At 35.6% G+C, this 13760-nt stretch overlaps 1 protein-coding gene across 6 annotated transcripts in view; it reads right to left on the reverse strand.

Moving 5' to 3' along the window:
- Dennd1a (DENN domain containing 1A) overlaps window positions 1-13760 on the reverse strand; it is a 482983-nt gene that overhangs the window by 409583 nt on the left and 59640 nt on the right. Inside the window, exon 2 of one of the 6 annotated variants that reach the window (XM_070013288.1) lies at window positions 1329-1448. The exons of the other annotated variants lie outside the window; for them this stretch is intronic. The gene's annotated coding sequence lies outside the window, so the exon portion shown is untranslated. The remainder of the gene's footprint in view (window positions 1-1328; window positions 1449-13760) is intronic. 6 annotated transcript variants of the gene reach the window in all.

A 13760-nucleotide genomic window follows, 5' to 3' on the forward strand; every position in this document is an offset into this window, starting at 1 on the left:
CATAACAAGGATATTAGACCAAGGAGGGGATTTAACCCCATAAAAAATTAAAAATTAAAAAAAATAGGAATACAAGCCTTATAAAATACCTGGGAGTAGACTGGTACTCTCAGGATTACAGTTTCCTCAATAGGCTGAATTTCCCTTAATCTACTTATCAAATAATTGTCAAGGAAATAATAGTATCTGACACAACTCGGAACATTATTCTAATTTGTCATCTAATAATAATTAAGCATTCAAAGTTTACAATGGAGAAAAAAGCACAGCTCCATAGTTCACACTGTTCTTTTAAATCAAATAATTTAGAATCCAGCAAGAGTTCCACCTTACAGAATATTCCCTCATTCTTGTGCAAATACAAGCTGTCCATCAACATATTAGCATTTCAATCACTCTTGCTTTTTCATAACTCAGAGAAGCTGTCTTCATTTATTCCTATTGAGCATCTACTACCTATGAATTATTTCTGAGGCTAAGCAGTAAAATTGAATTTAAATCGAAGTAAATGAGAAACTGAAACTATTTTCAAAAATAAATGTAAGTGTTAGTAGTTACATACATCCAAATATTGTAAGTATGCTTATATCCAATGGTTAATTTACCTTAAGCTGAAAATAATTTAGTCTTAATTAATTTGTTAAAATAGTTGGAAATGAAAACCAACTCCATATTTCAAGGGCTTTTTTTTTTCCTTTTTATTTATTTTTTTAAGAATGCTAGATTAATTTTTATTCGGGGGTAAATATATCCCACTACTCCATAAGAAAAATTTTGAAGTCTCCTTTAAGCATCCCTTTAAGGCACTGACCATAAATGGTGTAATTTGCCCTGGACATCATTAAAATGTAAAGTTAATGAGGATTCAGCTGAAAACAGAAGGAATGTAACCTATTTTCAGGCAAAAGTTCTAACACAGCAATCAGAGGAAAAAGCTCTTTGATGTTTCTTTGTCTCTTCTCATTAATTTTTTTCTCAAAAAAAAAAAAAAAAACTTGAAAAAAGGCACCAAAGTTTAAACATGATAATTATAAAGAACTCCAATGAGGTTGTTAGAAAATTTTTTATGAGATAAACAAGAATCAGTCATATATGCATGGGGCTAACACCACCTACCTGCAGAGCTGCTATAAGTCAAGTGTACAGCAAGATAACTGACACGCAAAAGAATATAAATATTTTCTCCCTTTTTGCCTCTCTCTCTCTAGTTCCCAGGGGCCTAACATTGTGCTGATTTTAAAAACATGCCTAAAGAGTAGCCATTATTATTATCACATAAGTTGTATTCATTTTCCTCCAATCAAAAAAGAAATTATATCAACACTAACCTTTTTTCCAAGATTTATGGAACACTCAGCACCTCTTGTCACAACTAGGCAGGTGGGGCATTATCCAAATAGCCAGCATAGAGTAAACAGTCCCAAGTGACATTTTATCATGTGAAGTGCCTGCACAGGTATAAATATTATATTCTCTCCAGTTTTATTGCCTCATTTTACAATTATACTACTAAAGAGTAAAATAGCATGCAGAATGTTAAGTGGCATTCTGCTGCTTAGAATTTCATCCCAAGGCTCCATTCAGAATAACAAATGTGGGAGCTACTTGTCTCTGCTCCATTGTGAAGAAAGTCATCACCTTTACTTAAATATATACAAGAATTTGGCTTTCTGCAACCCATTTGCTTGCTAAGTGAAATATAAAACCAAATGTGATAATTACCAAGAAGGTGTCATTTAGGAAGTATTGTAGTGCTTTCCAGAGGCCTTACCCTACTCTAGTTATTGTTATATAAATTCCATAATCTAGTAAACAAAGCCTAATCAGCAATAAGTGTTCTACCCATAATGAGTCATCCTTAAATACCATAAGAATTTAGTATTTCTCTTCACCTAAACAAAAAACTTGTCAATTCAATAAACTAAAGATCAGAATAATAAATGTTTTCCAGCAATTTTTATTGTAAAGGCATTTCCCTATAAATTATCTCATGTTCTCTAGCTCATTCATTCCATAAATATTCATTAAGTTTCTGGGTAGAAAGAAGTCACTGGTCATAATATACCGAGAAAAACAGTAGGAGATCCAGTAGAGTAGAAGCTCGGACAAACTAATAACAACATAAGTAACAATTATAAGCCATGACAAGTGTTATAAGAGCAAACAATATAGAAACAAGTTTATTGATTTAAGGGGTCAGTGGCTCATGCTTGTAACTAGCACTCAGGAGGATTGCAGTTGGAAGGCAGGAAAATCTGTGAGACTTTTTTTTTTTTTTTTTTTTTTTTGCTAGTCCTAGGCTTGAACTCTGGGCCTGGGCACTGCCCCCGAGCTCTTCAGCTCAAGGCAAGCAATCTACCGCTTGAGCCACAGTGCCACTTCTGGCTTTTTCTGCTTATGTGGTGCTGAGAAATTGAACCCAGGGCCTCATGCATGCAAGGCAAGCACTCTACCACTGAGCCACTTTCCCAGCCTAATCTGTGAGACTTTTATCTCAATCACCAAAAAAGTCAGAAGTGGAGCTGTGTCTTGAACACAAAAGCTCAGGAACAATGCCCAGCCCTGAGTTCAAGCCTCAGGACTGGTACCAAAAAGAAAAAAAAAAAAAATTTACTTTGGGCAAATGAATAGGTTTCCCTGAAGATCTAATGTCTGATATGAGATTTAAATGATTAGGAGAATAGGGGAAGAAGGGGGTTGGGAGAAGGAGATAGGGGAGGGAGAGTGAGAGAGTGAAAGAGTGAGGGAGGGGACTGAGAGAGATTTCAGTAAAATAATACTTGAGAAGGGAATGCCTAGTGGAAAAGAGTAAACCAATCACACTTTTGCCTGATACATTGACTAGCAAGGGTTAGTAGGAAGGCAGATAACCAGGATGATGGTAGTAGGTTTTCAACTTACATACTCAATTTTTTAATTTGAGACATACTGAAAATAGGCTATTTCTCAGTTGGGGTTATTGGGCATAGACACTTTGAATCTCACATAACTTTGAGATAACCAAATGGCTAGAGTGCACAGAGAAACTGTTCATACCTCATTAACTTATTCGACATATGATTCTAAAGAAACTGTATCGTGTTCGTGTTTCAAATCCTTAGACAAAAAGAGATAAACAAAATGCTGAATTACCCTTTAAAGCACAGGGACAAAAATGTAGACACTCAATGGGATGCAAAGGAAGAAACTTAGACTGCTTGGACAATCAGGAAGACTAAGGAAAATTATATATAAGACTAAATTTGCATAAATAAAAGGGACAAGAGAATCCTACTATCAAATGTGTTTCAACAAATTATGTAACTTAAATGAAAAATTTTAGAAAAATATAAACTACCAAAACTGACTCAGGAAAAAACAGGAATCTGAAGAGACCTACACAAAAGATTGAATCACCAGTTTTAAAACTTTTGACAACCAGTGGGTGAACTCCACCTAACATTTAAAGAAAAATTAGGGCAGGGGCATATTTCAGATATTGGAATGTTTACATAAATGTATGAAACCTTGGGTTCAAACTCCAGTACAATACTACCAAAAATAATATAATAAGAATAATAAAGACTAATTCCAATTTACCAAAAACTCCCAAAAAAGTAAAATAGAAAGGAAGAACAACTTCCCAACTCATTCTATAAACCATTATTATGTTACTAAAAGAAAATTCATACATCATAATAAAACTGCAGAAATAAAAAAATGACCAGCAAACTAAATTTAGCAATACTTAAAAAGCATTATATAACATGACTTAATAACATTTGGTCTAAGAATGCAACAGTGGTTTCACATTGAAAAACTAAATCAAATCATATTAATTAAATTTTTAATTAATATCAATGTTTTTGGTTTAATTAAATCAAGCAAATAAAACCATATCAAGAAAATGAACAAAGTCATATGATCATCACCAAAAAAATTTGACTAAGTCCATCTTTTGATGACAAAAATCACTGAACAAGTCAAGCGCTAAAAGCTCATGCCTGTAATCCTTGCTACTCAGGAGGATGAGATATGAGGATCACAGTTCAAAGCCACTGGGCAAAAAAAGTCCCAGTGAGATTCTCATCTCCAATTAACCACTTAAAAAAAAAAAAATCACCACAGAAGTGGGGCTATAGCTCAAAGTGGTAGAATGCTACTCTTGAGCAAAAGAGCTCAGAAACAGCACCCATGCTCTGAGTTCAAGCCCCACAATTGAACCCCCCCCCAAAAAAAAATTCACTAAACAGTTCAAACTAGATATGAAAAAAAAAGCTTGAATGACCTGATGGTGACAGAATAAATGACTTGATTCCATTTAGGATGAAAAACAAGGCAAAGATATTTATTCCTATCACTTTTAGTTAGCACTGCATTGGAGGTTCAGCCACAGTAATTTTACAACAAAAAGAAACTAATGAGCTGGGTTCAGGCGGCTCATGCTTGTAATCCTAGCTACTCAGGAGGTTGAGATCTGAGATCTGGATCAAAGCCAGCCAGAGCAAGAGTATCTTAAGACTCTTATCTACAATTAACCAGAAAACCAGAAGTAGAGCTGTGGCTCAAAGTGGTAGCACACTAGCCTTGAGCAAAAGAGCTCAGGGACAGGGCCCAGAGTTCAAGCCCCCATAGCCTACAAGAAATAAAAAAGGAAAATACAAAGAACTCCACTAAAAACTATTGGAACTACTAGAACAATTTAGCAAGGTCACAGGATAAAAGGTCATTATACAAAAATCAGCTACATTATCATACTTTACCAATCAACAATACAAAAATGATATTTAAAAATCTAAATTCTAATTAAAACGACATCAAAATGAATAAGATAGATTTAAAGTAAATCTAATTAGAAAATTACAAAATTTGTACTCTGAAAACTACAAAAATACCTTTAGGTGGGAAAAAAAATGTTTTAAACATTACCTAAACAAATAGAAAGATTACTTAAACAAAAAAGACAGCTATATTCATAAACTGGAAGACTTACGAAGATGACAAGGCTTTCCAAATGGATCTACTCATTCAATTATCTCTATCAAAATCCCAGCTGGCCTTTTTGTAGAAAATGACAAGCTGATCCTAAAATTTATCTGGAACTAGCCAAACAATCTTGAAAAGAACAAAATTGGAAGATTTAAACACTTCATTTCCAAATTACAAAGCCACAATAATTAAGATAGTTTCGTATTAACATAAGGATAGAAATAGGATTGAGAGCACAGAAATACTGACAATTGTTGGTTGTTAACTGTCAACTGAGTTTTAACAAAGGAGCCAAAATAATTCAATGAAGAAGAGCCTTTTCAACAATTGTTAAGGCAATTGTATAACCACATACTAAAGAATGAAGTTACATTCCTTCTTTATAACACATAAAGACAACAAATTAAAAATATATCATGTCTTCATAACTTTACTATGGACATGAATTTCTTAACACAACCATGGAGCAGAAAAAACAAAGTTAAAAAACAAAAATTAAAAAGACTGAGTTTCAGATGACACTAGTAAGAAAGGGGAAGATTCCCTTCAAGATGAGAAGAAGTATTTGCAAACCATTCATATATAAGATATTTAGACCTAGACTATATAAAGGACTCCTACAACACAGTGTTTTTTAAAGTGACCCAATTTTTTTAACTGACAAAAGGATCTGTAGGATATTTCTCCAACGAAGATATACAAATGCTTAATAAACACACAGAAACATGCTCTACATCAGTAGCCATTAGAGAAATGCAAAAGAAACCCAATGAGATACCACGTCATGCCCACTAGATGGAAATAACAAAAATGGAAGATCCACAGCAAGCACTGAAAAGATGTGGAAAGCTTAGAACCCTCACACATTTGCTGACCTACCAGCAAATGGTGCAGCTGCTATGGAAAACAATTTTCTCTCAAAAAACTGAAAGCAGAATTACAATATGATCTTAGCAACTTCACTCCTAGGTGAATATTTTTTAATACCCACAGGAATTAAAAGCAAGAAGTGATATTCCAAACAGTACAACATTGTGTTTGGAATAACAATTTTAACATTACTATAACATTGTTCACTGTAACTTTATTCACAATTTCCAAAGGTGGACACAATCCAAGTGTCATCAATAAATAAAGAAGTAAACAATATATAGTGGCTTATTATTCACCAATGAAAGAAATAAAATTCTGATAAATGCTTCATGGTTAAACTTTAAAAATATTAAGATAACATAAACCAAACAAAGACAAATAATGAGCTGGGTGCTGGTGTCTCATGCCTGTAATCCTAACTACTCAAGAGGCTGGATGAGAGCATCATGATTCAAAGCCAGACCAAGCAGTTAAGTCTGTGAGACTTTTGTTTCCAATAAATTAACAAAAATGCCAGAATTAAAGCTGTGGCCCAAGTGGTAGAATGCTAGCCTTGAGCAAAAGAAGCTCAGGGACAGCACCCAGGTCCTGGGACTGCTCCCCCGCAAAAAAAGATAACTATTGTTCCATTCATATAAGAAATTTAGAATAGGCAAATTCATAGAGACAGAAAATAAATTAGAGGTTACCAAGGGCTAAGGTAGGTAGGAGACAAAATAAAAAAATTCTTTTTTTTTTGTCAGTCATGGGGCCTGAACTCTGGGCCTGGGTGCTGTCCCTCAGCTCTTCAGCTCAAAGCCAGCACTCTACCACTTGAGCCACAGCACCACTTCTGGCTTTTTCTGCTTATGTGAGTGCTGAGCAATCAAACCCAGGGCCTCATGAATGCAAGGCAAGCACTCTACCACTGAGACATCTTCCTAGACCCAAAAATTTATTTCTTAATGGTTACAAGGTTTCTATTTGAGAAGATGAAAGAGTTTCGATAATGGAGAGTGATATCTTGCTGAACAGTGTCAATAAAATTAATGTCACTGAATTATAAACTTAAGTATTCTGAAATGGCAAATTTTGTAATACATATAAAATGGAAATTTATAGGAATATATACATATATGTCCCATTTATATAAATGAGGACATAGCTGATAAGATAAATCCATGTCCTCACAATTTAAGTAAATTAATGTAATATATCAAAACTATTGAATTTTCACTAAATGGAAAAATTGTATAATGTATAATTTATATCTTAATTAAAATGCTTAAAATTAGAATAAAGCATTAAACTTTAACAGTGATCAGATATAGTTGAAGATAGAAATAGTAAACCAGGGAAAGATATGATAAAATCATTAAATGCAGCAGGAACAGACTGAAAACAGAAAGTATAATTTAAAATTGTAAAAGGAGAAAGTTTAATATGTCTAATCAAAGTTCCAAAATAAAGAAAGAAAAGAATGGTGAGAAACATAATCTCAAATAGCTGGATCCTATGCAAGATCTAAGAAAATACCATTACTGAACATGTATCATTGCTAACTAAAGAACAAGACTGATTGTCTAAGCTGAGCACTGGCAGTTCATGCCTGCAATCTTAGCTACTTAGGAGGCTCAAGTCTAAAGATAAAGGTGGAAACCAGCCCTGGCAGAAAGTCCTTGAAAGTCTATCTGCAATTAACTAGCAAGAGAAAGGACCTAGTACAAGGTAATCAGATCATAAGGTATTGCCCTCAGAGCTGATTAGTGCTGGTCTCTCAAAGTAAAGTTAGTTCTCTCAAAAGTGAACTGGTTCCTAAATCTCCCGCCTTCTTGAGTCATTATGATGATCTCATTACAATTTCACATGTAATCCCCATCATTGTGATACCACCAGCCAAGAAACCTTCCTGCTAAGCCTGATTTGGGGACTTTCAGCCTCTAAAACTGACCAATGTCCATCTACTTTCTTGCTAATATTCAGCTTCAAGTATTTTGCTTCAGCAACAGAAAATTGGCTAAGATATACAGTCCTTCAAATATTTGTTTGAATTTATGACTAACTATATGAAGAAAGCACAGACTGTCACTGACTCATCTAAATGCAGCAGATGGATATAACATCACTTTCCCTGTCCACCTGTAAGGTAATCTTCACACATTTAGGAATGCTGAGCAATTAAAGATTTTTAAATGTTCAACTTAAAAGACCATAGAAGTATATGGAATGAAACTCAAGACTAATCCTTGAAAACTTTCCCAAAGCACTGGCCTACAAATCTGAATTAGAGCAGCAAAATGCAGCTCAAAAGCAATGATTAATGTGAGTGAAAATGGCTTGTAAAAAATTACAAAGACAGCCAGGCGCCGGTGGCTCACCCTGTAATCCTAGCTACTCAGAAGGCTGAGATCTGAGGATCGTGGTTCAAAGCCAGCCTGGGCAGGAAAGGCAAGTGAGACTCTTTTTTTTTTTTTTGGTCAGTCATGGAGCCATAGTGCCACTTCAGCTTTTTCTGCTTATGTGGTGCTGAGGAATCAAACCCAGGGCCTCATGCATGCAAGGCAAGCACTCTACCACTGAGCCACCTTCCCAGACCTACATGAGATTCATCTCCAATAAACCACTAAAAAACTACAAGTGCCACTGTGGCTTAAGCAGTAGAGCACTGCCTTGAGCTGAAGAGTGCAAGGACAGCGCCCAAGCCCAGAGTTCAAAACCCCACAACCAACCCCTCCTCCCCCCCAAAAAATAATAAATTACAAAGACATAGCCAGATGGCAGGGATTCACACTTATAATTCTAGCTACTCAGGAGACTCAGATCTGAGAATGACAGTTTGAATTCAACCCCGAGCAGGAAAGCCCAGGGAACTCAAAAGAATGGAGCTATGGGTCAAGTGACAGCGCACTAGCCTTGAACAAAAGGGAAAAAAAGCTCAGGGACAGTACCCAGCTCATACATGTGTGTGTGCGCGCACACACACACACACAGCTCATACACACACACCCAGCTCATACACACAGCACACACACACACACACACACACACACACACACACACACACAAGACAGAACAGGACAGAATTGGCTCTATCCTGGTGAGTAAAGGAAGAAGAAAAACAATGTTTCCTTAAAAACAGTATTTATTAAATACCTTAAATGAAAGACACTGAAATTTTGAACTATTAGTTACTTAGCTACTGCTAATACACAGGTTTTTAGAAAACACATCTTCTTGTGAAGGTTTCCAAGAGAATTTTCTTTTAGCATAATAAAGATTCAATGTGTTAGGTGATTTCTTTCATCATTATAACAAAATTCCTGACAATTTAAAACTTATTTTGGCTCATGGTTTTGGAGGCTTCAGGATAGAATTGACTAGTTCCATCGGTATGGACCTATAGTGAGGGAGAATACATGGCAACACAAGCTTTACAGAAGAGGAAAGCTGTTTACATTATGGAGGCCAAGAAGCAGAGAGGAAAGGGCCATGGAGAAGGTATATCCTCAGTGCACTATCTTCTCCAACTAGGCCTTTTCTCCAAATGCTTCTACCACTTCCCAATACCACCATTATGAATCTATTAGTGGACTAATCCACTGAAGAAGTCAGATCCAATCACCATGATCCAATCAGCTCTCAATGATAATGACAAGCTCCATAGTTGGGGACCAAGATGTCAACACTTTAAGCTTTTTGGAAGACATTTTATATCCAGAAGCTGGGCACTAGTGAGTTAGGCCTGTAATCCTAGCTACTCAGAAGGCTGAAATCTGAGGACTGTAGTTCAAAGTTAACCCAAGCAGGAAAGCTGGTGAGACCTTTATCTCCACTTAATCAGTGAAAGTAGAGGTGTCAGAGCACTAGCCTTGAGCAAAAAAGACAAGCACAAACCCGAGGCCCTGCATTCAAGCCCCAGTACTAGCACAAAAACAAACAAAAAGTTGAAATGATTTAGGTTCATGCAAAGGATATCATTCTATAATATGTCAACTTCTCAAAAGGCTACTAAGGCTGGGCTAACACTGGTGGCTCATGCCTGTAATCCTGGCTACTCAGGAGGCTGAGATCTGAGGATTGTGGTTCAAAGCCAGCCCAAGTAAGAAAGTCCATGAGACTCTTATCTCCAATTAACCATCAGAAACTGGGAAGTGGCACTATGGCTCAAAGTAGTAGAGCACTAGCCTTGAGCCAAAGAGCTCAGGAATAGGTCCCAGGTCTCTAGTTCAAGCCCTACAACTGGGTGGGGGAGGAACTACTAAAGCTGGGCACCAATGGCTCACAATGGCTATTGAGGAGGCTGAGATCTGAGAATCCAGATTTTCAAATCCCAGACTAATCTGAGAGATTTATCTCAAATTAACCAGCAAACAGAAATATAGGCAAGGCTCAAATGAGAGATGGTTCGCTGTGAACAAGAGCAGTGAGCTTGAGGTTCAAGCCCTAGTACTGGCATCCAAAACATAAAAAATCAAAAAGGACTATTATTCCCATTAAGGTGGAATACTTTTCAGACTAAAAAATATCCCTTTTACATAGCTATTACCGTGAACCTAAATGAGCTACTTCAAAGATATTTTCATGGAAAAATGCATACATTCACATACATATCTGCATATATACATGTGTATTATATATGCATTATGTATATTTACATACATATACCAACCTATTTAAAAAGTCACTAAGGAATCCCATTTGTAATCCTAGCTATTCAGGAATCAGATAGCATCAAGCGTTCCAGGCCATCCCAAGCCAAGAGTTCAACGAACACATTCTCAATTGTTGATTAAAAAAAAAGAGTTGACTTGATGTTGATCAAGATGCATTGTATTCATAAACTGCTTTGCTAAATGGCCATTCCTTCGTACAACTACTTAAACATAATAAAAAACAAAATAAAAAAACAAAAATAAATTTAAATACAAAAAAATAAAAATTCAGGAGGCATAAACAGGAGGATCAGGTCCAAGAAAATCAAGCAAAAAGAGAGATCTCATTCAAAAAAATAACTAAAGCAAAAAGGGTTGGACCATAGCTAAAGTGGTAGAGCACCTGCCTAACAAGCACAAAGCCCTGAGTTCAAACCCCAATACCACACAAAGAAAGAAAAATATAGATATGTTTGTATGTCCAAATGCACATGACATGCTCTTTAGTTCTCTTCAAGAAGAACTAGGAGCAGCAATACTGCAATAGCAATGAGCACACCTATCATCCAGATTTTGGTCTTTAAACTTGTCTCTGCCAATATTAAAAAAAAAACAAAAAAAAATAAGACTCCATAGAGAAATGGCAGTGAAAGGGTCTAAAGAAACAATACACAAATAACATCTTGTGTCAAAAAACAAAGAAGTTCTCAAGATGAGAACACATGAAAAGAACACACAAGCCCCTTTAAACTGGCTCCTAGACTAAAACTAGAACAAACAGAATACAATTTACTTAAATAATATACTGAACAGTTCAACAATAGCCTTGGGATAAAAAGGAAAAAATAAGGAAGTGGCGCTGTGGCTCAAGTGGTAGACCACTAGCCTTAAGCTGAAGAGCTCAAGGACAGTGCCCAAGCACTATCCAGGAAACAATGAATCCAAAGTCAAATAAACAAAGATTAATGAAGAATGATATATTTAAATGGCTATGATATTCTTAACAAGGGATCGCAATAACCCAGTTGCTAAGTGCATAGGATGATATATAATGAAGTTTATCATCATGAACCCCAAGAATTGGAGACAAAAGGTTTTTACTATGTACTGTATGCTGTTATTATTTTTTTCTGTTTTAGTTTTCATACCCTTTGTCTTGCATATAAATTTATCAGATCCACAGAAGGGAAAAGGAACCACAGAAACAGCAGGACAAAAGATGATCTAATGCAACATTCATACTTGACACTCTTGGAAATGAACCATATTGGGGGGAGGGGAGTAGGAAGGGCTAAGCAGGAGAAAATGAGGGAGGGAGTAAGTTTTTTAAAAGAATTGTCCTCCTTGGGGCTGGGAAGGTAGCTCAGCGGTAGAGTGCATGCCTTGCAAACATGAGGCCCTGAGGTCGATTCCTCAGCACCACATAAACAGAAAAAGTTGGAAGTGGAGCTGTGGCTCCAGTGGTAGAGCGCTAGCCTTGAGCTGAAGAGCTGAGGGACAGCGCCCAGACCCAGAGTTCAGGCCCCATGACCGGCAAAAAAAAAAAAAAAAAGAATTGTCCTCATTACCTTACTTATGTAACTGTAACCTTCCTGTTCATCACCTTTACAATAACGACAATAAATACATAAAACCTGAAAAAAAAAAGAATGATATATTCAAGTAATTTCAAAGTGCTCCCCACAAAAAAATAAACACATTAATGACAAAGAGGTAACTTTTCATAGAGAAGCCTGGCAAACAATACCTTAATCAAGAAATCTAGTGATCATAACATTACAGAATGAAACTGTATATAGAAAAAAAAACACACTGCATTACTTCTAAGATATTCCAAAGATATTTAAGTCTACCAAAAATAAAACATCAGACAAACCAAAATTGAGGCCTGCAATCTGCAAATGTCAATCAAGGTCATGAAAATCACGGAAAGACTGAAGACTGGTACAAACTGAAGGAGATTAATAAAGAAACATGAAATTTCTTTGTAACTAGAGATTCTGAACTGAATTGTGCTTAAAGAACATTGCTAGGACAACTGGCAAAACCCTGAGAACAAGACTGTATCAATGTTAATTCCCTCCTTCTAATGATCATATTGTCATTTTGTAGAAGAATCAACTTATTCTCAACTGGAAAAGGTGGGAAAAGCTTTTTGCAGTGTAATTACTTTGCTGGAACTACATGCTTGATTTAAATATATTTAAATATTTTCTAAAACTTGAGAAAAATATATTTTGATTGTATATCAGGAAGAGGCAGGTTTCTGGCAGCAGGTGAAAGGGTACTACTAACTGCTAACAAGACAGTAGACTAGAACAAAGTGTTTAGGATTATTTGTTTTGCTAGGCAGCTAGCAATGCAGAAAGGATATATATGTGTGTGCATGTATGCATGTGTGCATGTGTATACGTGCCTGTAGTACATGTAAAAACAGCTACTGACAGAGCTGAGGATCCAGACCTTGCAGCCAACACTTTGGAGTCTGGGCCAACGGCAAAGACAACAATTATCAGTCTGTAGGTGACAGTAGAAACCAAGAAGTGACTAAGATCACACTAAGAGTTTACATTCATCACATCCCATAAACAATTTCAGGTGACTTGCAAAAATACATATACATAAAAGGATTTTTTTAAGTACATATAAACCAAAGGAGTAAGAACAAAGGGAAAACAAAAGGAGGGTAAAGAATGTTAAGGATAATAATAGCAAATAAAATGTACACAAAGGTAATAATACATCACAAAAATCATCCATAATACACAGAGCTAGAATGCAAGGTTTCTGAGAGCCACTGAAGAATATATATCCAAGTAGAGCTTCTAAACCCTGCATTTGAACATCCAGATACTTTAATGATCTTGTGCTAACATTTACTAAAAGTAAGGACCTAATATTTTCTTTATGAAAGAAGACAAGGGTACAGTATTTTTGTATTCTATCAAAATAGATGAATACATTAACATTATGTGAACAAGATCATTCTAATGTCCTTTCCATAATTAAAACATAATTTCTGCAACTTATTAATGCTTTCTCTTAACTTACAGGACATGGAATGAATTAAGATGACAACAGCAATTTTGCATCAGGTTTACAGCTTGGAAAACATTTTTATCTAATATATATTCTTTCATTCAGTCCTCATTCCATCTTGTATGACAAGTAAGGCAAATTACAAACCTAATTTTACAGATTAGCAAATAAGTTCACCATTAGATCTAGATAAGTTAAATTATTTATCTAAAACTATGTACCTAATAAGAAGAATTTGGAGTGAAATTC

This window comes from Dipodomys merriami, unplaced genomic scaffold (assembly GCF_024711535.1).
Source record: "Dipodomys merriami isolate MVZ:Mamm:240054 unplaced genomic scaffold, mDipMer1.0.p SCAF_11, whole genome shotgun sequence".
NCBI lineage: Eukaryota > Metazoa > Chordata > Mammalia > Rodentia > Heteromyidae > Dipodomys > Dipodomys merriami.